This window comes from Chanodichthys erythropterus, chromosome 3 (genome assembly GCF_024489055.1).
Source record: "Chanodichthys erythropterus isolate Z2021 chromosome 3, ASM2448905v1, whole genome shotgun sequence".
In the NCBI taxonomy this organism is placed as follows: domain Eukaryota; kingdom Metazoa; phylum Chordata; class Actinopteri; order Cypriniformes; family Xenocyprididae; genus Chanodichthys; species Chanodichthys erythropterus.
The window spans coordinates 53,420,818-53,443,324 of NC_090223.1; the positions used below are offsets into that span (position 1 = coordinate 53,420,818).

General features: G+C 38.0%; 1 pseudogene; it reads left to right on the forward strand.

Annotated features, from left to right (window-relative positions):
• Positions 1–13,486: 13,486 nt before the first annotated feature.
• LOC137013520 (galectin-3-binding protein A-like) lies at positions 13,487–21,055 on the forward strand (annotated as a pseudogene).
• The last annotated feature ends 1,452 nt before the right edge of the window (positions 21,056–22,507 follow it).

The window sequence follows — 22,507 nt, forward strand, 5'->3', positions numbered from 1 at the left end:
ACTAATAGGTAACTATGACAAATTATAAAGAATTACTAATTAATTACTAATCACAACAATAAAGTGTCTGAGATGTGAGCAATTGTCTTTTTTTACTCTCAATGTGGTTATAAAATGCATCATTTACTACTCAAGTACTTAGTCATTCTTCAAGAACTGCTAGTGATCTGGACCATTATTTTAACATGAAAAAGATGTTTTTCACTTTAAAATATTGGTCCAGATCACTACTAGTTCCTGCATAGTGACTAGGTAACACTTGAGTTATTAATGATGCATTTTATGACTATATTCAGAGTAAAAATGATGACTGATTACGTCTCAGACACAATAATGATAATGTTCTTTACAATTTGTCTGTTAGTTAATAGTTATTAATGATGGTAATCTCATTAGGTAATTATTGATTAGCTAATAAGGAACTATCTTCTAAATTTGATATTAGTTACTGATTAGTTAAGCTTGTTTATACATTAGTTAATAGAAGTAGCTGAAGTGTACTACTCATTAGTCCTGCATTACTTCCTGCATAGTTACTTATTAATGACGGACCATTATTCTAAAGTGTTACCGAATTTAGTCTGTTTCTTGTTCAAAAGAAATGCCCTAAGACAGTAATTTCTTACCGTGACCTTAAAACTACTGATGTTGCATCACTTTGAGCCTCCATTGCCTCTTCTTCTATTTCTGAGGTCTTTGATGTCTCCTTTCCTTCACTTATACTGTCTAAATACAACTCCATAATTTCTGTAAACCTCCAGGAGCATGCTCCCGTTCAGACCAGATCTGTCCCTTCCTCCATCACATACCTGAGCTTTGTTTCTTAAAGGCCACTGGTAGATGGCTTGAGCATCTTTAGAGGAAAACCGGCCTCACTCTTCATTATTTAGCTTTTCTTTAACACTTTAAAACTTACAAATCTGCTCTCAATTTGGCTCATTATGGTTTCATTTCTGCTATGATTAACAAAACTAGCAATAGACCAAAAGCATTGTTTGACACAATAAACAAGCTCACCAAACCTCCATCTCAGGATGCTATAGCTTCAAATGAGCTTTGATGTTCTTTCTTGAATTATTTATTGGAAAAGATGAATGCTGTCCACTGGTGTTTCGCTAAGTTTAGTTTTGGTCCTAATCTTTCTGGCCAGTCTTTGACTAGCTTTACTCTGACTACTCTAAAAATGCTGGGTTAAAAACAACCTAATTCGGGTTGAAAACGGACAAACCCAGTGGTTGGGTTAAATGTTTGCTTAATGTGCTGGGCAGTTTTATTCAACTCAACTATTGTTTAAAAATTACAATATGGCTTGCTTCACCATCTGTTATGTCCTTGGATGTATATAATATTAAACTATGATTTGTGGGTGTGTTTTCTTTTCCCTCTCGAGTTTCTCTCCCCCATTGCTCCAGATTCTGGCTGCTAATCATCTGGGAAAGTGGATTGGCTCCTCTCTTGGCATCACGTCCTTCAAAAAAAATACAAGGGAGGCGCAGCTGTGTGTGTGTTGCCAGGAGGACGTGTTTGTGTCAGCGTTCCTCCGGCCTGTTGTACTAAAGTTGATCAAAAGTGAAGTAGACTTTTACATGCTTAACGTTGTTTTTCCTACCATCTTTTCTTAGTTTTCGTTCCTTTTTTCCCCCTTATTTTTTAATAATGGGTCTAATATTTGTTTAATATTTTTAATATTGTGTATTAAAAAAGGTACATCTCTTGCCCTATGCTTCATTCCCTTTACCACTTAAATCTGCGCAGTTACTCCAGTTATCAAGAAACCCACCCTTGAACAATCAGTTCTAATTATCGTCCTATTTCAAATATACCCTTTATTGCCAAATTGCTGGAAAGTACTGTTGCCTCACAGCTGCAGTCTTTTCTTGCTGAAAACAATCTCTTTTAAATCTGGTTTTCCGAACATCTCTCTGATAGACAGTTTTACATTTCAATGCAGAATTTGATCACCTTCTCTCCCCCCAAAAGGTGTCCCTCAGGGATCAGTTCCTGGATCATTATTTTTCACCATCTGTAAAGCCTACTAAAACGGCATGTGACCATAGGAGGAAGAAGGCAGGAGAGCAGGTTTCCAAATAACACTCAAAGGTTAAATGATAACTCAAAAGGCAGGTAACACATCCAAAATACAGAGGTAAACACAGCCAACATATAACAGTGACTGGACAACTGAGGGAGATGAGTGGTATGCTTAAGAGTCTAGTGTGATGAGGTGCTGAATGGGAACAGGTGTGTGTGATTCGCTGATGATGGAGTGAATGCAGGTGAGGGCCAGGGAGGATGATGGGAAATTGAGTCCAGGACAGACGGAGACTGTGACAGTACCTCCGGGGAGGGGGGTGGGTGCCCTGGAGACCAACAGGTAGGTGAGGGTGGAAGTGCAGACAGGTACGGAGGTCTCCAGGGCAGGTCAGGAGCCTCAGGAAGCCGGAAGCAGGACTGGAGAAGACTCGTGAACTGACAAGCTATGCAATATCGCGTTCATTATCGAAGGCGATTCATCTGCGATAATGAACGTGATATTGCGTGGCTTGTCAGTGAACTACAGCTCTGTCTATTAAATGCCACTCCATTTGAAAGCAGGTGATGGCGATTTAGCGGTAATCAGGGAACCGGCTTTACTGACGAAATGCGTGTACCAATCGCATGCGATATATCGCCCAGCCCTAAATCAAAGCATTTTTTTTCCTCCAATGTTGCATTGCCCAGCTCCATTCCTTTTCACTTTTAAATCCTTACATGGCTTGGCTCCCCACTATCTTTGCAATCTTCTCCTCCCCTACATGCCAACTCGATCACTTTGGACCTCCGAATCTGGCCTTCTCTGTCCCTAGACTTTGCCTCTCTTCTATGATATAGATAATTTAGATTGAACACAAAGTGAGCATAATTTAACGCACATTAGAAATGTTTCTTTCTTCTGTAGCCTATGTGCGGTGCAAGAAATCACAAGGAAAGAAGTACGAGTCTTTACTCATTCATGTTGCCAGATCTTGCCAGACAGTGAATAAGAACAACCCCTTAAAGACGGATTAACCCCTTATTTACACTGCACCCTTTATTTACACTTTACCGCTTATATTTACATTATGGCTCTGGTCTGATGCAGCCACCAGTTTCGATCGCGGCCACTCTAGTAAATGCTTGTGTTTACACAAGCATTGGCCATGCCCTTTCGCTAAAGATAGACACCAAGTCTATTTTTGACGGACACCACGTCCAAGCCGCGCATTTCAAATACAAAATAAAGACAAAATAATCACTCTGTGATCCTGCTCATATTATACATCATTAGGAGGCCAGAAATTGACGACAAGAGATTCGAAGCTGAAATACATGAAAATCTTATCCTTGTCATCCTCCATAACTGGACTTTTGAGTGTATTAACTTTCTCTGTATGGGCTAAAGCAAAACAAAGTAGGGAAGAGCAAAAAACACAATTAAACTGGACAAAATATAGCCATTTAGCCATTAAAAACATGAAAAATCAAGTAAAACAACATTGGACAGGCATATCTAGCAAATCCAGCTGCTTCGCTTCTGAAATGGTCCTGGAGTTGACACCGTGTAGAGGATGGAACAAAACCTCGCCGGAGCCGTAATGAGCCGCAGATGTGTGCAGTGTAAATAATGGATAATAAACCAAAATAAATCCAAATATTTTATGCTAAAAATAAGACCAAAATATTACGACCCACACCTGCTCACTTTAATAACTCCATAAACTTGATTGCTTTATGAGCCAAGCTTAAACAGCAAGCTCAAAAGAGTTAATTATATATAAAGTGGACATGGCAACACTGCAAGAGCACGCAATATGAAGCAGCCTTTCCAAGCATAAGCAAAGCATGACACCTCCGTTGATTGTGCTTTAGTTAAAGGTGCAGTGTGTAATATTTAGGTGGATCTATAGAAATGCATAATAATATACATAACCAGGGCTTGACATTAACTTTTTTGCTCAGCTGCCACTGTGGCTAGTGGTTTTCCAAAGTTATTAGCCACTCAGCATTTTCACTGGCCACAATTTTGATGTTGGTAAATTACATTTTATATGATTAAAGTTGACTTTGTTATGCTTAAATTACTTTATTTTGAGTCATTTTACTTGATTTAGAAGATTTAAAACCCTTTCAAACTTTTAAATGCAGATTGACCACCCAAATCAAGACTACACTGTATATCAGCTGGTATGTACAGGTGGGCAAGAGGTGGACAATATGAGCATGGGCTAATATGAGAAATTGTATAAGTTATTTGTAGGCTATATAAAAGAACAAAGAAGCAAATAACAAAAACAATAGTAAATTAAAAATAATATTTTTTTCAGATACAGCAGGTTTATTTAACATAGCCTACATTTATTTAACATCTTTTGTTGTTTGATTAACATTAATGACAGACAGGTAGGCCTATTTAATTGGGCTGCTGAATGCATGGACGTAACTGACGCATATTCAGTTATTACCCACCTGTTTACGTCCACTTAAGCCATAACCGACTGTAATCACGCGAGATACTCCACATGGACATTTAGACTTCTGTGTGCACGAGTATTTGACTATTCAGGCGCGAGGAGAACTGATCGCACGTGCGACAGAGAGCGCCCGCACCAAAGAGCGCTTCTGTTGTGTGTCATTCAGCACAATTCCACCTATCCCTCCTTCACTAACTGCACGTATATAACGAATTGTGTGATTGGATTGTAATTTTGTGCTACGACGATCTTTGACAATCATTTGGCTGTAAACTGAAATTATATTCAACCCGCCAAAGTGGCTAGTGGGAGTGGCTGTCTTACCCGCCACAGCTGAAATCTACCCACATTTGGCGGGTAGGCGGGTGTTAATGTCAAGCCCTGGTGGTGTATAAAGACCTTACATAATGAACATTATGTTTTCATTACCTTAGAATGAGCCATTTCAATTTACATACAAAATTAATTCAAAAAACTGCCCTACTGATCGCATTTCGTCACTATGTTGTTGTTGTTCTTCATTGTTGGTGTTTTTAGAGGCAGCTTGCATCGTCACTACAATGAATATGCATGAACAAGAATAAGCAGTAAAAGTAGTATTAGTAGTCATCTGGTTTATTAGAAGCGTTCTTTGTCTAACTCTCTGTTGTCTAAAACGATGACATCTTTGTCCTGTGTTGGCCAACATAGCTTCTCTATGTGCTTTAAAAGGGAAGTCTGAGCGGTGGACAGAGCTGTTGATTGCAATTCGCAAACCTCAACCCTAGATGCCTTTAAAATTGACATGCTGCACTTTTAAAATTGCTAAGCATAACAGGTCTTCTGTTGTTGTACATTTCTTTGGTTAGAATAGCAGAGACCAAACACGTGAGACATTAGAACGTTGCTATATTTACCACAGTGTCAGTCATCGCAGTTCTACATTTAAATGCGGTTGTCACTCCTGAAACTTTGTGTCGTTTTTGCACCTAAACTCTAGAACTCTCTTCCCCAGTCACTCTGCTGCATTAATAACATTTCTGAACTTTGCAACTCAAAACATTTGTTTTCTGAATGTTATCAAGTATTGTTCTGTATTTTGTTTTTGTTGCTGTGTGCTACGGTGTTTGTGTAATGATCCTTTTTCTGTCTTTATATTATCTTAACTCTAGTCTACTGTTTGAAATCTACTACATGTACTATTGTCAATTCTATTGCTGTTACAATAAAAAAACGTATCTATATTGTAAAGTGTCCTACGAAAGGCACTACATAAATAAAACATTATTATTGTTTTATTAACAAGAAGAGTATATAAAAACTGGGTATCTGACCAATAAAATGTGAAGAAGGAGGAGGTGTGAAGAATACCACTTTGTGTTTGTCTCATTCTTCCCATGTTGGACTGCACGGAAAGGATCTGAAGCAGCGCGGTGGGTAAAGTTTAACAAAATAATTATATGGCATCTACATGTCAACTAACTCTCATTAGATGTTTGGGGTTATTGATGGTTGGGGTTAGAGTTAGTAAAATAAGTTAACATGTACGGTAACACTTTATTTTGGGGTCTTTTGACTAGATGCTTATTAGCATGCATATTACTAGAATATTCTACAAGACCTTATGTTACATTCTTAATCTCACCCAATACCTAAACTTAACAACTAACTTACCAACTATTAATAAGCAGTAAATTAGCGGTTTATTGAGAGAAAAGTGAATATGTGTTCCATATACTGAAGTGTTACCACATGTACTTGCAAAGTAAAGTGTTAAAATAAAGTGTTAGCAGATATTAAGCAGACAGTTTAATGAGAGTTAGTTGACATGTTGCAACACCTATAGTCAACAGAATGTCTAAAGTGGACAAAATAAAGTGTTAGCAATTTTTCTTACACTAACATTAGCCCAGATGTGCTGACAGACAGTTACTGTTTGAATGCATATGTTGCACAGTAATGAAACCTACCAAATTCAGCATTTTCATCAAATGAAACTTATGGTAGCCCTCAAATGTGATTATACAGTGTTGTATCCAAATGATCTGGTCATTATCTGCTCATTTTTGGCACACCTAGAAATTCCTATGAGTAAAATTGTCCCCTTAATTATAAGGTTCTATCTGCATTCCAAGTAGTTTTGAGATATTGAACTTCAAAGTTGTTAAACCTGGTTGTAAATACACGCACAAAGAAGATGATGCGTCCAACTACACACTGGCAAACAACAAAGCACAACAATACCCTGACGATACCAGACAAAGGTGAACTGAAAACACATGACTTAAATACACAGACAAACGAGGTGATAAATGAAATATGAAAATATTGCATGAAATATCTCTGAAGTATATTTCCTCTTCATATTTAATGTTCTCAGTACATCAGGCTGACTGGGAACATGAAATTATCCAGCCACAACTTTTTTCACAGGAGTATGAAGAAACACAAAGGCCAAATTCCCTTAATCATCCATCAAAATAGGTAAAACCAAAGAATATAGTTCTGATGTGCAGCAAAAAGATTGTTGTGCTTCACAAAATAGAAAGTGGCTGTAAGAAAATAGCTGAAGAAAATTGAAATATGAAAATTCCAATTTCCACCATCAGGGCAATAATTAAAAAGATCCAATCAACTAAAGATGTTATGAATCTGCCTGAAAGAGGATGTGTCTATATCGTCCTAATGCACAATGAGGAGGAGAGTTTGAGTGGCCAAAGACTCTCCAAGGATCACAGCTGGAGAATTGCAGAGATTAGTTGAGACTTGGGGTCAGAAAGCCTTAAAAAAGTGGTCTCTGATCTCATCAGGCATTATAGAAAAAGACTCAGAGCTGTTATCTTGGCAAAAGGGGGCTGCAAAAAAGTATGTAATATAAGGGTGCCATTAATTGTGGCCAATTGTGTATTGGAGAATAACATTTACTTCATAAAGAGACTTTTTCAATTTTTATATTTCAATGAAAGGATCAATTTTTGAGACGCCAACATTTCAGGTCTTCTTGGAGCGTATGACTCCAGATCTTCCTTGGTGTTCCCTGTCTCTTGCATCTTCCTGGTGATGTCCACTTTATAGCTGTCTTTGGATGGCAATGTCTGGGTATGTGTAGTACATGTCCAGCGAGGTGCATTCTTCACTCCAGGACAGCATCAAATCCCACTCCACCTATCAGTGGAGCGTTGGTCTCTGCACCTCCCACTCTCATGAATTTGGTCATTTCTCCATTGATTCTCAGTCCAATCTTGCTGGCCTCTGTGTCCAGGCTGATGGTCATTTCTTGCAGACACTTCCTTGTCTCAGCCGGCAGAGATAGTGTATTTCACGAGTTCACACTTACAAATAAATCAGATAAAGTAGTATGCATATTTGGCGTACTGTCCGAGGAGAGGGCTCTGGGTCCAGTATTTGGCCAGAACCCAGAGTACTCCCCTGTAATCCTGGCTCTGATAAGAACCAGACAAGTTTGAGGACAAGATTGAGGAGTCAGGGTGGGGGAGGGATGCTGAAAACTGTCGAGGAACATAGGTCGATTGTGTATATATATCTATGAGGAAGAGGGGCTAACTGAGCATGTGTAATATGAATATCATCTCTCTACCTCATTCCTGATTAGAGAAATAATCCATGATGCAATGTTTCAGCCATCCCCACTCTTCCCTATTTACAGTGAAAAATGTAAAAGTACAGTAATGAACGTACTTACTGTCCATCAATGCCTTTTACTGCAGGGCACTGTCTAAACTCATGTTTGGTACCACAACTTTTGCAAAGAAATGTTTTGTTGTCATTACCTCTAATGCTACTTGAGTTTCTGAATGAAATGGCATCTACTGATGACATTGCTTAAGTGTTATACCCACATGAAACTGCATTACTTGCTGTCTCACAGCAATAGTCTTTTTTTTTTTTTCTATTATACTTTTGAGGTTCTGGTCCAATCTGGCTGGATGACATGAACTGTAGAGGCTCAGAGAGCTTTTTGTCTGAATGCTGGGGTGTTACTGACTGCTCACATAAAGAGGATGCAGGAGTGATCTGTGAGACTGGTAAGACATCTGCTGGATCTTACAGAAATTACATTATTTAAACATTATTTTTCACCAATTTCTTGATCCCTCTTGAATGCATTTCCATCTGCTTTCAGCATTTAATTTTCTGTGAAACATACTCTTTCAACCTCATAGTAAGATATGCCTTTCATTATCTTCTCTCCTCAGAAAAATCGGATAAAATAGTATCATAAATCAGATAAAGTAGTCAAGTTTGTTAGGCATATCAGCTAAACAAACTGAAAGAAATCTTTGAACAGAGGAGATAATAAAAGGCATATCTTACTATGAGTTTGAAAGAGTATAAGAGTATTTAAATGTTGAAAGGAGATGGAAATCAATGAATCAATATTGTTTTATTGACACTTTAGTAGCTTGTTTTGTGATGTTCTGACTATTTTGCTGATTGTCACCATTGTTGAGATTCATATGCTGATTCTTGATGTTTGTCTGTGTCTACATAATGCAGTAGTTTGTTAACACTTTGGTATGGCGAACACATATTCACTACTAACTACGACTTTTGCCTCAAACTCTTAATTTACTGCATATTATTAGATGATAGGGTGGGATTTGGGGATGTAGAATATGGTTAAAAGGGAGAATTGTGAGAAAGTGAGAATTGTTCCCCATCATGGGCGTAGGTTTGGTCTCAGCTTTGGTGGGGACACCCCCCCCCAGTGATTTAATGGTAATTTCCTTTTTTATTTCAGACTGTTGGCAATACAGAATATCACAATACAAAAGTGAATCTACCTCATCTCATTATATTGTATCTTGAGTCAGGATTCCTGACCCCGATATACCATCCTGTACTGTCCCTAAAGAGCTAGTGGGCAATTTCAGCGTTATGGACATGACATTTGGGGTCAAAACTTGAAATATAAACGCTCAAAGAATGCATTTAATAGCAACATATTAAACCATCTATTTGTATATTCATAAGCTACTAAAGGAGCCCAGACATTAGAAAAATGTCAGTCACAATTGTTTTATATTTTAGATGAGGGAAATATACAGCGCTACGGACGTGACAAAAAAAAAAAAAGTCACTAAGTTTTGGGTGACAACATATTTTTTAAGAATTCTGCGAATTACATTGCGCAAATCAAAAGTAATACTGCCCACCTAATGAAGAAGGGTTGGCTCTCCACAGATAAAAAAAATATATAATTTTATTTAATTTTTCGTGTTCGCATAAATGAGGAAAAAACAACGTTATGTGACAGTTTTCCGTTACGGATGTGACCTGTCTGAAAGCGGCACATAAGACTGCTTTAAAACTTTCACAGAGACCTCAAGCAGGCATTTAAACCACCAAATATTGAAATCTGGGATACCAGTATAAGACTGCACAATTTATCAACATTTTACTAAAGTTTATACCAGGGCTTAAAAACGAATATTAAATCACTCCACTCCGAGCAGAATCGGTATTTTAACGTTTCTGTTCCAGCGTTCCTTTTGTATTATAAACGTTCTGAAACTGGTTTGATTAGAAAAATAAAGGTTAATAACATTTGATGTTATTATTGAATACTAGGCTAGTAGGCCTATGCTATAATGTTTAGTGATTTGATATCGCAGAAATAGCCGGCAGGCAGGAATAACTAATATTCTAATTTACTCATTAAAACCAAAGGTGTTCATCAGTGATTGTACATCTAGAGCAAGGACACGTTGTGTGCATTTTGTTTTGTGCTTTTACCAGAACGAAACGCTCGATTGTCTGTGTGAAAACTGCGCGCGCACGTACACACACCAACCGCTCTGCTAGTGCAAGCACAAAAGTAGTCCCGGCCCGCGCGTGCCTGTCAAGATACCCCACCGCCAATCAAATTACGGCGTTTCTTGTACTGTCGTCGTCCTGGGTAGCGTTTCCCAAAAGCATCGTTAGCCTAAGTTGATCGTAGCTCCATTGCCACCATTAGTAGTGCGTAAGTTGTAACTTAGTGCCCATTTATGTGAAAACTAGTCTACGTTGTAACTTGCGCACAGCTGGTGCAACCGGCCCCAGAACTCCATGTGTGACGTCACGGACGCTACGTCCATATTTTTAATCCTAAACCACAGCGGCAGACAATTTACATAAGATGGCGCACACCAACGAACATGTGCGCCACTTAACTCACGTTACAATTCAATGATCCGTTTAACCATCAAAATAACCTTAAAATAATTACTTTAAACTACATATTGTCACTCCAGTGCACAATAACGATCTTGGTTCAATACAAACTTCCACCACAGTTGTCTCGCGTTCTATCTACAATTACAATATGATCGTGGTACTCAAAGCTCCCCAAATCACCAAAACAATGAAAACTGTTCATGGACCCCTTAATTGCAATATACTGAGTTATTCTTACCTGCAAAGAAAGAAGTAAAAAGTTAAAGTAAACCACATATGGAGCGTATCAAATCTGTGTGTTAGCTATCTGCTCGTCTCGCATTAACTGCTGTATTAATCGTTATCTAGCAGACCTTGGCAAGAGCTCCCCCTTGTGGTTTGGATAATTTACGCTACTGTGTACACATTATAAGATAACCTTCCTGCAGATAGTATCAAAGTATATAAAAAGGAGCCAAAAACAGAGTTCAAACAGTTTCAAACATTTAGTCTTAGATTACCACTTCTGTATAGAAATATATAAAACTCAAATTTTAAATGGGGGGAGGGTCTCCTGTTTATGTCTTTTCTTTACACTAGTGCCACACATGAAGTACCCGGTTGACCTACTACTTCTGACGATTTTGTTAAGTGTGCATATGATGGATGCTTTACAGGAGAGGATTTATGAATGTCAGTGAAGCGACGCAACTGATGCTGGTAGGTCTTATGATAATGGCAACATGATGGATGTAGTCCGTCCGGATTACATTCATGTTACACACATTATACACTCTAGAACTTACTTTTTTTTGCAGTTGCAGAGTAAATTTTAAAAAATGTAAAAAAATTATTCAAAAAAAGTACCTAAGAAAGAGTATGTATGATCACTGCATGAAGCATCGGAGCATAAATGAATCAGTGTATTGAATCATGATTCAGGTTCAGATCGTGTGTCAAACTGCCAACGGCTGAAATCACGTGACTTTGGCGCTCCGAACAGATTTAATACACTGATTCATTTGTGCTCCAATGCTTCCTGAAGCAGTGTTTTGAAATCGTCCATCACTAAATAAGTCGTTATTTTGTTTTGTTTTTTTGCACACCAAAAATATTCTCGTCATTTTATAATATTAATATTGAACCACTGTACTCACATGAACTGATTTAAATATGTTTTTAGTACCTTTATGGATCTTGAGAGAGGAAATGTCATTGCTCGATTTGAAGGCCTCACTGAGTCATCAGATTTCAACTAAAATATCTTAATTTGTGTTCCAAAGATGAACGAAGGTCTCACGGGTGTGGAACGGCATGAGGGTGAGTAATTAATGACAGAATTTTCATTTTTGGGTGAACTAACCCTTTAAAACTCCATGTGTTTTTCTTTGATTTCCATTTAGTTTTTTAAAATGCCACCAAGTAAATGAATAAATAAGCAGTCTGCAGTGACTTTCCAGTGGCGATAAAGGAGAAATAAAAGTAGTAGTGTGGATCTTTTGAAGCAGTTGTAATGAACAAAACAAAAAAAAAAAAGCAAAATAATCACGTGAGGAAGAACAAAATAAAATGCATAGATAATAAACGACACCACAAGCTTCAAACACAGGGCAATATATAATCAGAACATAATCAGTAACAATGGAGACACTCAATGACTAAGGAAACTCAGAGAAACAGGAATTAAACAAAGAAAACAAAGAGTCTTCAAACAAACATGGGCATCATTTTTTTTTTTCTTCAGCAAAAGTTAGCTATGTTTTTACAGCTGTGTCATGCTCAAGTCTGGTTCAAAGCCAGGTCTAAGTATAGAATTCACTGGAATGCCAACACCCATCATTCAAAACGTCACTTGGATATGAATAGTAAACAGTCAAAAATAAAGGTATTATAAACCTCCACAGCATCTGCTCCAATGGTAAGTAACATGGCAAGCTTTCTTTCATCTGCAACATACAGATCTGTTTGAAAGTTTGATCATTACACATTGTCATAACAACTGTAGTCTTATATTTGTTCTATTACACTTTTAAGGCTCTGGTCCAATCTGGCTCAATGACATAAGGCTCAGAGAGCTTATTGTCTGAAAGCTGCTTCAAAAGGCTGGGGTGTTACTGACTGCACCCATAAAGAGGATGATCTGTGATACTGATAAGACATCTGCTGGATCTTACAGAAACTCTTGCTTGTGCATTTAGTTTTGTGATTCTGCCCAATTATATTCATTTATTTTCCCTTTTTTTTTTTTCAGATTTGTTGTTATTATGACATTCTGCAAGCAAAAGCCCCATTTGATAAGATATACGACTATAAATGCAAACTTGAAGTAAATGTTGTCTTTTTTTTCTGTAGCAAAAGTTAATGCTATGTTTCAACTGTGTCATGCTCAAGTCTTGTTCAAAGCCAGGTCTAATCACAGAAGTCACTGGAATGCCAACACCCAGGATCTGAATGCTCTCGAGGATATATGAATACAATGCAAAAGCAAACAGTCAGGTTTATTTGAACAGATATTTTTACACACGATCAGAAATTACTTGAGAACCTGTTTTTTTGCATTGTGTGAATTGTTTTTGTGGCAAACCTAAAGCTACTCATGCATAGGTTTTGTTTGAACAAGCACACTGCAGTTTCTCAAGTATACCAGGTTTTATTTTCTCATGAAGTGAAACTTAAGGTAGTCCTCAAATTTGATTGGATAGTAGAACATGTAATTGATACCTCTTATAATGCCTGACCTGATTTACTAGATATTTAGATAAGAGACAAGAGGATTTGTTAGTCTTTCCGTAAGAACGTTCTTGAATTGTGTTCATCCTAATTTGCTGTTTTAAAGAGTTTCCAGCAAGCGATTGATCATGTATCTTGTATGGACTTTACTGTTTTTACATGTGTCAGCACAGCATTGGACTCTGTTTGGTTAGTATCTGAACATACCACTGCTTTAAATTTGAATAACAATATGAATTTGAATAACAATATGTATTTACAAATATAAGAATGTATCTCCTATAAATGTTGGGCATGCAAAGTTGCTAATCTGATCTTGCTGTTTTATAAAATCTTCATCATTTTTTCAAATTGCTATGTTTTGGTTGTTGTGGGCTTTCTGAGCAAATTTTCATAAACCATCTATATAAACTAGTGATCGACCAAAATTGATTTTTTAGAACCGATACCAATAATTTGTGTGTTTATGTGCCCGATAACCGATATGTAGAAACATACTTCTGTTTTTGACCCGATTACAACACCACTGAACTGAACAAACCATTTTATTTATAACAATCACTCCCTCCTTGCATAGAAAACAAAAAAAAAATCTGTTTTATACACCAATAAATAGAGAGGTCTGAAAATAAAGTGCACTGTTACTAAACTGTTTTTGTAAAAAAAAAAAAAAAAAAAAACTATGATGAGGCAAATAAAGTCAAATAAAGCACATAAAAGTAATTCTAACCAATTAAAAAAAATAAAATAAAACAATCTAAACCACCTGAAAAAAATAGCATTGTTATTTTAATGTAGCTTAATACTCCCAGTTGAGTAGAACTGTTGTAGTGTAGAAAACCCTTTTAAGCATTCTGCCCCATAAGCCTTCTTCGTTGATTTGTTGACAATTCATGTTTTATTCTTCATATCACAAAAATAATATTATTTATAAATAGCATCAGCAACAACACTAATGTTAACAATAAGCAAAATAAATGTAGAATGTCTAATGTTTTCAAATGGAGATAAATTAAAGACAGGAGTCATATCAGCTTTGCAGAAATGTAATACTTCATATTAAACTACAGTTTTAGTAGATTTATAAGTTTAATAGGCTAAAGGGTGAAGAATAATTAGCTGGATAATGTTAAATAACTGAATAATATTCTCTGGAATATTGGAATATAACAAACAAAACATCGTATTTTATTGCATTTCTCAACTCGTATGTTAGCCTATATTAGAATTATTAATAATGTTTTTTTTTTTTGTCGTTCTTAATTATGAAATATCTGCTGACAAACGCTGTTTATCTATGCATTTACACAGAACTATACTCAAAATCGCTCACGGAGATAAATAATTAATTTCCATAGAGTTGTGTTTACTTGGATGTTTATTAGCGAATTAATTGTAGCCTAATTATATAAACATTTACTGTATAGGCCTAGCCGTGTTTTAAACAAGTTAATCTTGTTAAAAGTTCCATGGCCGTGCTGGAGCATTTCCTAGCCTACATCAACCCGCTGAGTGAAAAACGAAATGCAGACGAATTCACGAGACTAGCATAGATAACAGAGAGAGAATTAAATTCAGCACTTTTATTTCCAACATGTGCTCATTCATGGCTGTATTAATATCGATTCTTAGATACATACAGATATCTTACGTGTCACCTTGTCTCTATTTCTTATGCTGCGTTCACACCAAACGCGAATAGAGCGTCAAATTCGCGTCTACCGCGACTAGTTTGCCGCTTGAACATTTTGAATGCATTCGCGAGTCTAGAGCGAAATAGACGCGCGTAAAAAACAAGAGTTTGAAGCGAAATTGACGCGCGTCCGAGGCGAGTGGGAGGGGCAAGTGCTAGGCGGTTGTCTGTTTGCAAGATGGCTGATGTTGATTGTGCGTTCATCGAGAGAGCTACCACTTTGTATTTGCTCTGGAGAGCAGAACAGCGGCGTAGGAGTCAGCGTCGCGGGAAGGCCGCAGGATAAACGTGTACGTGATTTAAAAGTGAAATGTGTACAACTTACCAGGTAGCCCAATCTCCTCACCGACACTCTTCCAAGCGAGCTCCTTTTTATTCCTGTCTGAAGTATGAACTTGTGACTACTCTCTGGGTGACTACTCACTGATAATATCAGTCGTTCCTCCATTTTGAATGAGTGACTCCGGGCGGGCCTGCCGCCACAGCAGCAAGCAGGCTCCTGATTGGTTAACGCGGCGCGAATTTACGCCAAAGTTCAAATTTTTCAACTCGGGCGTCAGACGCGAATTCGCGTCAAACGCTAAATGCTCAAAAAGCACCATTCGCGCGTATCGCGCGAAACGCTCAATTCGCGTCATTCGCGCGAATTCGCGTCTTCCGCGCCGCGCTAAACGCCTCATTCGCGCCGCGAGACCTCCAGACGCGCGTAAACGCGTCTTTACATTGACTTAACATTGAAATCATTCGCGCCAGACGCTCTATTCGCGTTTGGTGTGAACACAGCATTAGAGATGCAGCTACATTTCAGGCATTTATGTAACACATCTAATTTGTGCATTAATGGCTGTTATGTTAAATAAACTTTACTAATTACAGCAAAGCAAGTAAGTATTCTTTACATGTGCACGCCGTTGTCTCGTCTCCCCTCAGACGCGCTGTAATGGCGATTTTGCGCGAAATTCTCAAAACACCCACAAGATGACGGCGTTTGTCCTAAATTCGATATTTCAAAACCTGTTATGGTAAAATGCTTAAATATCTGGAGAAATATTATTAAATCGATATATCAGTCGATCTCTAATATAGTTTATCGCTTGCGGCAGATGAGCAGTCAAAGCCTAAGCGGGAGGGCAGAGTGAGGCTTGTCGGAGATCTGCCTTCATCTGGTCGTGTGGAGATCTACCATGATGGACAGTGGGGTACGGTTTGTGATGACGGATGGGACCTAAGCCGAAGCACAAGTGGTGTGTCGTCAGATGGGTTTCCCTGGAGCGATATCAGTTGCACCTGGAGGACAATATGGTGAAGGTATGGTGCGAAATGTGTCAGATAATTTGATTGTTACACATTGTGATAACAACAATAGTCTTATATTTGTTCTATTACACTTTTGAGGTTCTGGTCCAATCTGGCTGGATGACATGAACTGTAAAGGCTCAGAGAGCTTATTGTCTGAATGCTGCTTCAAAGGCTGGGGTGTTACTGACTGCTCACATAAAGAGGATGCAGGAGTGAGCTGTGAGACTGGTAAGACATCTGCTGGATCATACAGAAATTACAACTCTTGCTCATTCATTTAGCCTTGTGATACTGTCTATTTCTTTTAACTTGTTTTAGTTCAGATTTATTGTTATTATGACATTTCTTAAATTAGTTGTGATTTTTTGTCAGCTGGCCATAAGGTGCTGCTATAAAAAGGAAGTGTAGCCTACATTTTTGGCTAAAACTCAGAAACTGATTGACTAGTTATTCACAGAAATTTCGATCACTTTTTTTTTTCCTAATATGCTTTAACCATGGTTTTTTTATTAAATTGAGGAACTTGAGGAACATTTTAATCTGTTTTATTGCACTTTCTTTGCAGGAACAAACATAACCGGCAATCGTCAGTTCTCTGTGGATAACAGTCTGAGTTTATCTGATGATCTTGGTCTTCTGTTTGACAGTGGAGATGGTTGTGATTTCAGCATTAATGTACAAGACCTCTCTGAAGAGGCAGAATTAACTTTTTGTGTGCACAGTATGATCCTCATGATTTATCCAGAACTAAACATAACAAATGAGTCCAGAAACCTCACAGTGGATGTCAGCCAGATGTGCCATCCTCATGTCCCCACTTTTCTCAGGTAACTTTCTGAAGACCATGCTTTTTTTCAGTTTATTCAGTGTGATTCAGTGTGATTCTCTGGAATGGTGATTTTAGTGGCCTGTTGTGTCAATACAAAGAATGGGATAAACTGGAATATTTAATGTTGTGGATCTAGTAAAATAAGCCCCACCTTGCAAAAAGATATTTATGAAAGTTCTTGCTGCTTTATGGCAAGCTGAAGCAGTTGTCAGTAGCCAACCCGATCTCACGGCAAATCGTACGTATTTTACGAGTTGGCTAATTCGTACGATTTCCTACGACCTCACTCGTACTAATTCATACATTTTTAACTAAATCGTTTGTATTTTACGAGTTGACACATTCGTACGATTTCATACGAATGACCTACCCCAAACCCCGCCCCTAAATCTAACCGTCACTGGGGTTTAGTACGAACTGGTTGTGAGATAGCATTGCAGTAGCTGATGCTATAGGGAAAACCACTTTTTCAGAGAATACTGAAGCATAGAATCATGCCAGTGTAAGTACACTGGCCAATGATGTTCAATGTGCAAACTAGAGGCGGGCTAATTTGCTTTATAAAGTGGCGCAAATTGCTCAATTCTATGACACAGTCCCCTCAGGCAGGGGACTTAATCCCACATATTTGTAGAATCTGCAATTCTGGTCCCTCAGCGGAGTCCGCCAGCACCAGGTGCGCTTCCCCAATGTGTGCTAGACACTATCACTGAGGCAAGAGCTCCTTCTACTAGGTGTTTTGCTGCCTTTTCTGTTATTCTGTCCTTTTTTCAAGAGTGCTTGGGAAGGAAGGAATGAAGGAAGGCATTCTATATAGTGCTTTTATTATGTACTGTTGTACAACCAAATTACAACTCTACTCTTTGACGAGAAGTGCCATGGGATTTTTAATGACAACAGAGAATCACGGTTGAGATGTTAAACTGACAACCTTGGTTTAACGTCACATCCAAAGGATTGGCCTATTTACAGTATAGAGTCCTCAATACTATACTGGGGCATTAGGACCCACAGAGACCACAGAGTGAGCACCACCTGCTGGCCTCATTAACACCTCTTCAAGCAGCAACTAAATTTTTCTCAGGAGGTTTATCATCCAGGTACTGACTAGGCTCAACCCTGCTTAGGTTCAGTGGCCAACCAGTCTTGGGCTACAGAGTGCTATGGCTGCTGACGGTTGCCCTGCACCTTCTACACTCAAAGTATACTTGGCTGTTATAGCAGCTTTTCACAGTCATTTGATAATCAATCAGTCAGCAAGAGTAACCTGGTGATTAATTTCTGAAGTGCACAATGAGACTGAACCCCCTTTTGCCCTTTGGAATTGCCAACTTGGAATCTCACATTGGTCAAAAACCTATGAAGGGCCTCCTGTTCGAGTCATAGCAGTCGGCTGATCTAAGAGTGCTCTCTCCTAAAACAGCACTCTTACTCACCCTTGTTTCTGTAAAGCAAGTATGGGATATGCAAGCGCTGTCAGCTGATGTGTCCTGCACTGAATTTGGGCCAGGTGACTGTAGAGTTAAGGCCTTTGCACACTGAGTCCGAAATTTGCATGCAAAACTTTCGCACATTAAAAAATAAATTCGACCTCACGTTATGTCAATCATGTTTGCACACTGCCTCTGAAACTTTCGTCCGTCAAAAAAATATTCGGATCAGGTTCGATTTTCTGCATTTTTCGCATCCGTGTCACACATTTTGAGAGACGTTTTGACAATTCAGATCCACCGTACGTGAACGCAAAAATCCAGAATGCCATCTGACAAGTTGATCCACGTCTTCAACAGCACAAAACAGCAGCACTGAATGACAAACAACGTGCGGAATACAAAGAGACCGAATATAAAGACAGATTGTGCCAGTAGTAAAGCATCAAACAGAGCCACTGACATCCTAAGGTAAACTTTGAAACACTCGGGATAATCACGCAGCTCCTTGATGAGGTAAACTCAATGCAATCTCGGAATTGAATGGACCCAATATTTCCTCTTTCTTTTTCTCTTTTTAAGAAGAGAGGAGACAACTAAATCGTGCTCACTGCTTAAAGACTTAATTTTGTATTGTTTTGCGATTTGTTTTTTTTTTTTTTTTTCCCGCAACGCATTCATTTTTACGCATCGGACTCAGTGTGCAAGGTCTCTGTGCGTGACGATTTTTTAGGATTACGAATACGAAAAAACGCGTGTGAAAATTTCGGACTCAGTGTGCAAAGGCCTTTACTCTTAAACCCAGAAAAGGTTAAAAGGCACTCTAGACAGTTCATATTCTCTGAGAAGCTCTTTGTTTGTTTCTGTGGTTGCACTGCCTGTTTCCAAACAGAGGTTTGAAATGTCCTATTGGGGTTAGAGCCCACTCCACCAGGGAGTGCGGCTTACTGAGAATAGCATGTGTATACATTTGTCTGTCAGCAGGATGGGCTTCACCCAATATTATTCTGTGTTGTATGGAAATCTTACTCCCCATTAAATTCCCATGCTTCTGATTGGTTCATTCGGTGGGAAAGCTGCTACCTAATTGGCCTCTATAAAGTCAAATGACCATTTTTATATAGCACTATATAGTATAATAAAGATTGTTTCAAAGAAGCTTTACAGTGATAAACAGGAAAATAATGTCCCAGCTCATCCCCCACCCATCAGTTTGGAGGGAAAATGCAATGGACTAGCATTTCTATTTTTTATTTTTTTTAGATTGATTAGATTTTGTGTTTTTGCTGTAACCTTTTCAATAAAATGAAAGATTCTTTCTTTTCTGAATTCTTTCTTTTTTTTGGCCCAAATGAGAATGACCCCAGTCAGAACACTACATTGAAACTAATAACATCTGTTTTTGCCCAGGTATTTGTACACACAACAAATTGACGTTTCCATCACATCGGCTCAATGTCTCCATCAGCTGGCATTTATCTTTGGAGTAAAGAAGCTTATGGAGGATGTTGGCAGGGTCTTCACTTCACTCATTCCTGAAGACAACACCTTCCGGACACAGGTATCCATGTACAAGTATGGTGTCCGCACAGGTGACCTTGTTCTGCAGGAGAATGTCCTTCAGTATCTTTCCTGGAACTGTGAGTTCCTCATAAGCTCTCCGGTGTGGAGCACCATCTCCTTTCACATGATGGACGCTCTGCTGCAGCGCTCAGATCTGGTTGTGAAAGATGAAGCTTTACTTCTTGAAGGTCTGGAGAGATGGATCCAAAACAAAGGTGATGAAATTAATTCAGAACAACAGGCCAGCCTCCTGAATCACATCCGCTTCCTCTTGATCCCAGTGGATAAACTGTATGAAATGCAGTTTTCCTCAAGTGTTCTCTACCAGAATCATGAGAAACTGTACCTAAATGGTCTGCTCAGAGGTTTTCAGTTCAATGTTCTTTCTTTCTCTAAGATCAGGAATAAAATGGATAACATGAGTAATGATTATCTACCCAGAATCTACACTGCTGATGGGTTTAGTGTATTTATCAATGACATGACCACCATTTACCAGTATTATCAGTACAACTATGGCCAAAATAACAGAATCCAAACCTTCTCCACTCCTGTACACCCTAGTGCTCTCTACAAAGACCAGATGGTCCAGTGGCAAGCACAGGCTTTTCTTACTGTTCAGGAATGCTCTTACTATGGTCTTTCATGTGATTCTTTTCCTGTTGCAAGGCTTTTGGCAAATGGTAATCAGAACAGTTACACTAACACTATTCGATTTAGCAACAGGTTAATTCTCAGCTGTAAGAATCAAAACAATGTCTTTCATGTCCAAGACTTCAAAAATGACATGGCAGTGATTCCAACCAACAGCAACATGGGCCTACCTAACCCCTGTCCTGATGACTACAGTCTTAGATTTGTAGTGCTTCCAGAGTACATCTGACTGCACACTGTTGACATCAGGTCATTTTCTGCCACTGTTTTAGTTTGGCCCTGTTTATTAGATTCAATCAAATAAAATCATGATAAATTTTCATTTAATGTTCAATGTCAGTTTATGATCATTATAAAAATAAGTGAAGGGTTTTCATTTAATCATTTGGATTATTTCATGTAATCAATATTGTTAGACATTAACCATGTTTGATTGTTTAAAGATGTGTAATATAAATAAAAAAGCATGTTCATAATTCCTTTTGCAGTTTTCTTATTATACTCTGCTATACTGTTGGTTAGCTGGTAAGAAATCATAAGATGGTAAAGTGGTAAATCTGATTAAGCTCAATCATGAGCCTACCTACCCAATATGCTGTTGGTCCTCCGCAGAGGTGGGCACAAATACATCAAAAACGATTTTGTTACAAACTACAAATACTGGCTCATGAAATGTAACAAAATAAAATACAAAATACTGATGTGAAAAATGTATTTAAATAAAATACAAGTAATTCGTATTTTGAAAAATACAAAAATACTCGCACAATAATTTTAAGTCTTTTTTTTATTACTGGAAGGTCAATAACACAAATAGTAGCAATAACACAAAAACATTTAGCCAGAATGAAATCTATTCACTTTAAATCAATTACTTCTTCATAATTAATACAGGAAAATTCACACCATATTGCTTTACTGAATGTACATTAAATGAATGTCTTTAAGCCTGCTTCAGTAGGCCTATAGCCTGACCTTTAAAATAGATTTTGAGAGTGGTAAATATATATATTTCTCCCAAGACCCCTACCTCACTAGGTAATCAGCTCATTACCTCAGATCAGTGGAGAACTAACATTACTGCAGAAAATGTTGGGGATAGGCTAGTACTCCAGGGGGAAAAAAATAACCGACTGAGATTGTCACAAAATCAAAATTCCATTTTAATCATAATATATATGATTAATCATTTACATTTATGCATTTGGCAGATGCTTTTATCCAAAGCGACTTACATTGCATACAAGGTACACATTTTACATGAATGATAAACAATATTTACAACATCTTGTAAAAAACATTTTACAAGGTACACATCATAATATGTGTGGGTTTGTTTTACACACGACACTCTAACTGCCCTGACCGCGTATGCCTTTTCCATAGTAGAATCGCGCTGCGTGCGCAATTATTGAAAAACAATAGGATTGATGATTATTTTACACAAAATCCGAAGGAATATCAATATTTCTCACATGTAATACGTTTAAAAACGTGTAAAAACTGCAGATAGATTTTATATTGTGAGCGCTTGCTTAGCATGGAGATTTCAGTGGAGTTACGAGCTTACGACGATCTCATAAGGCACAATTTTCTCTATAATGCCGTTCAGTGTGCAATATGTGTGTAGACGGTATATTTTTCACAAAACACTTTACCTTAATGCCGTTTTTAAGAGGAG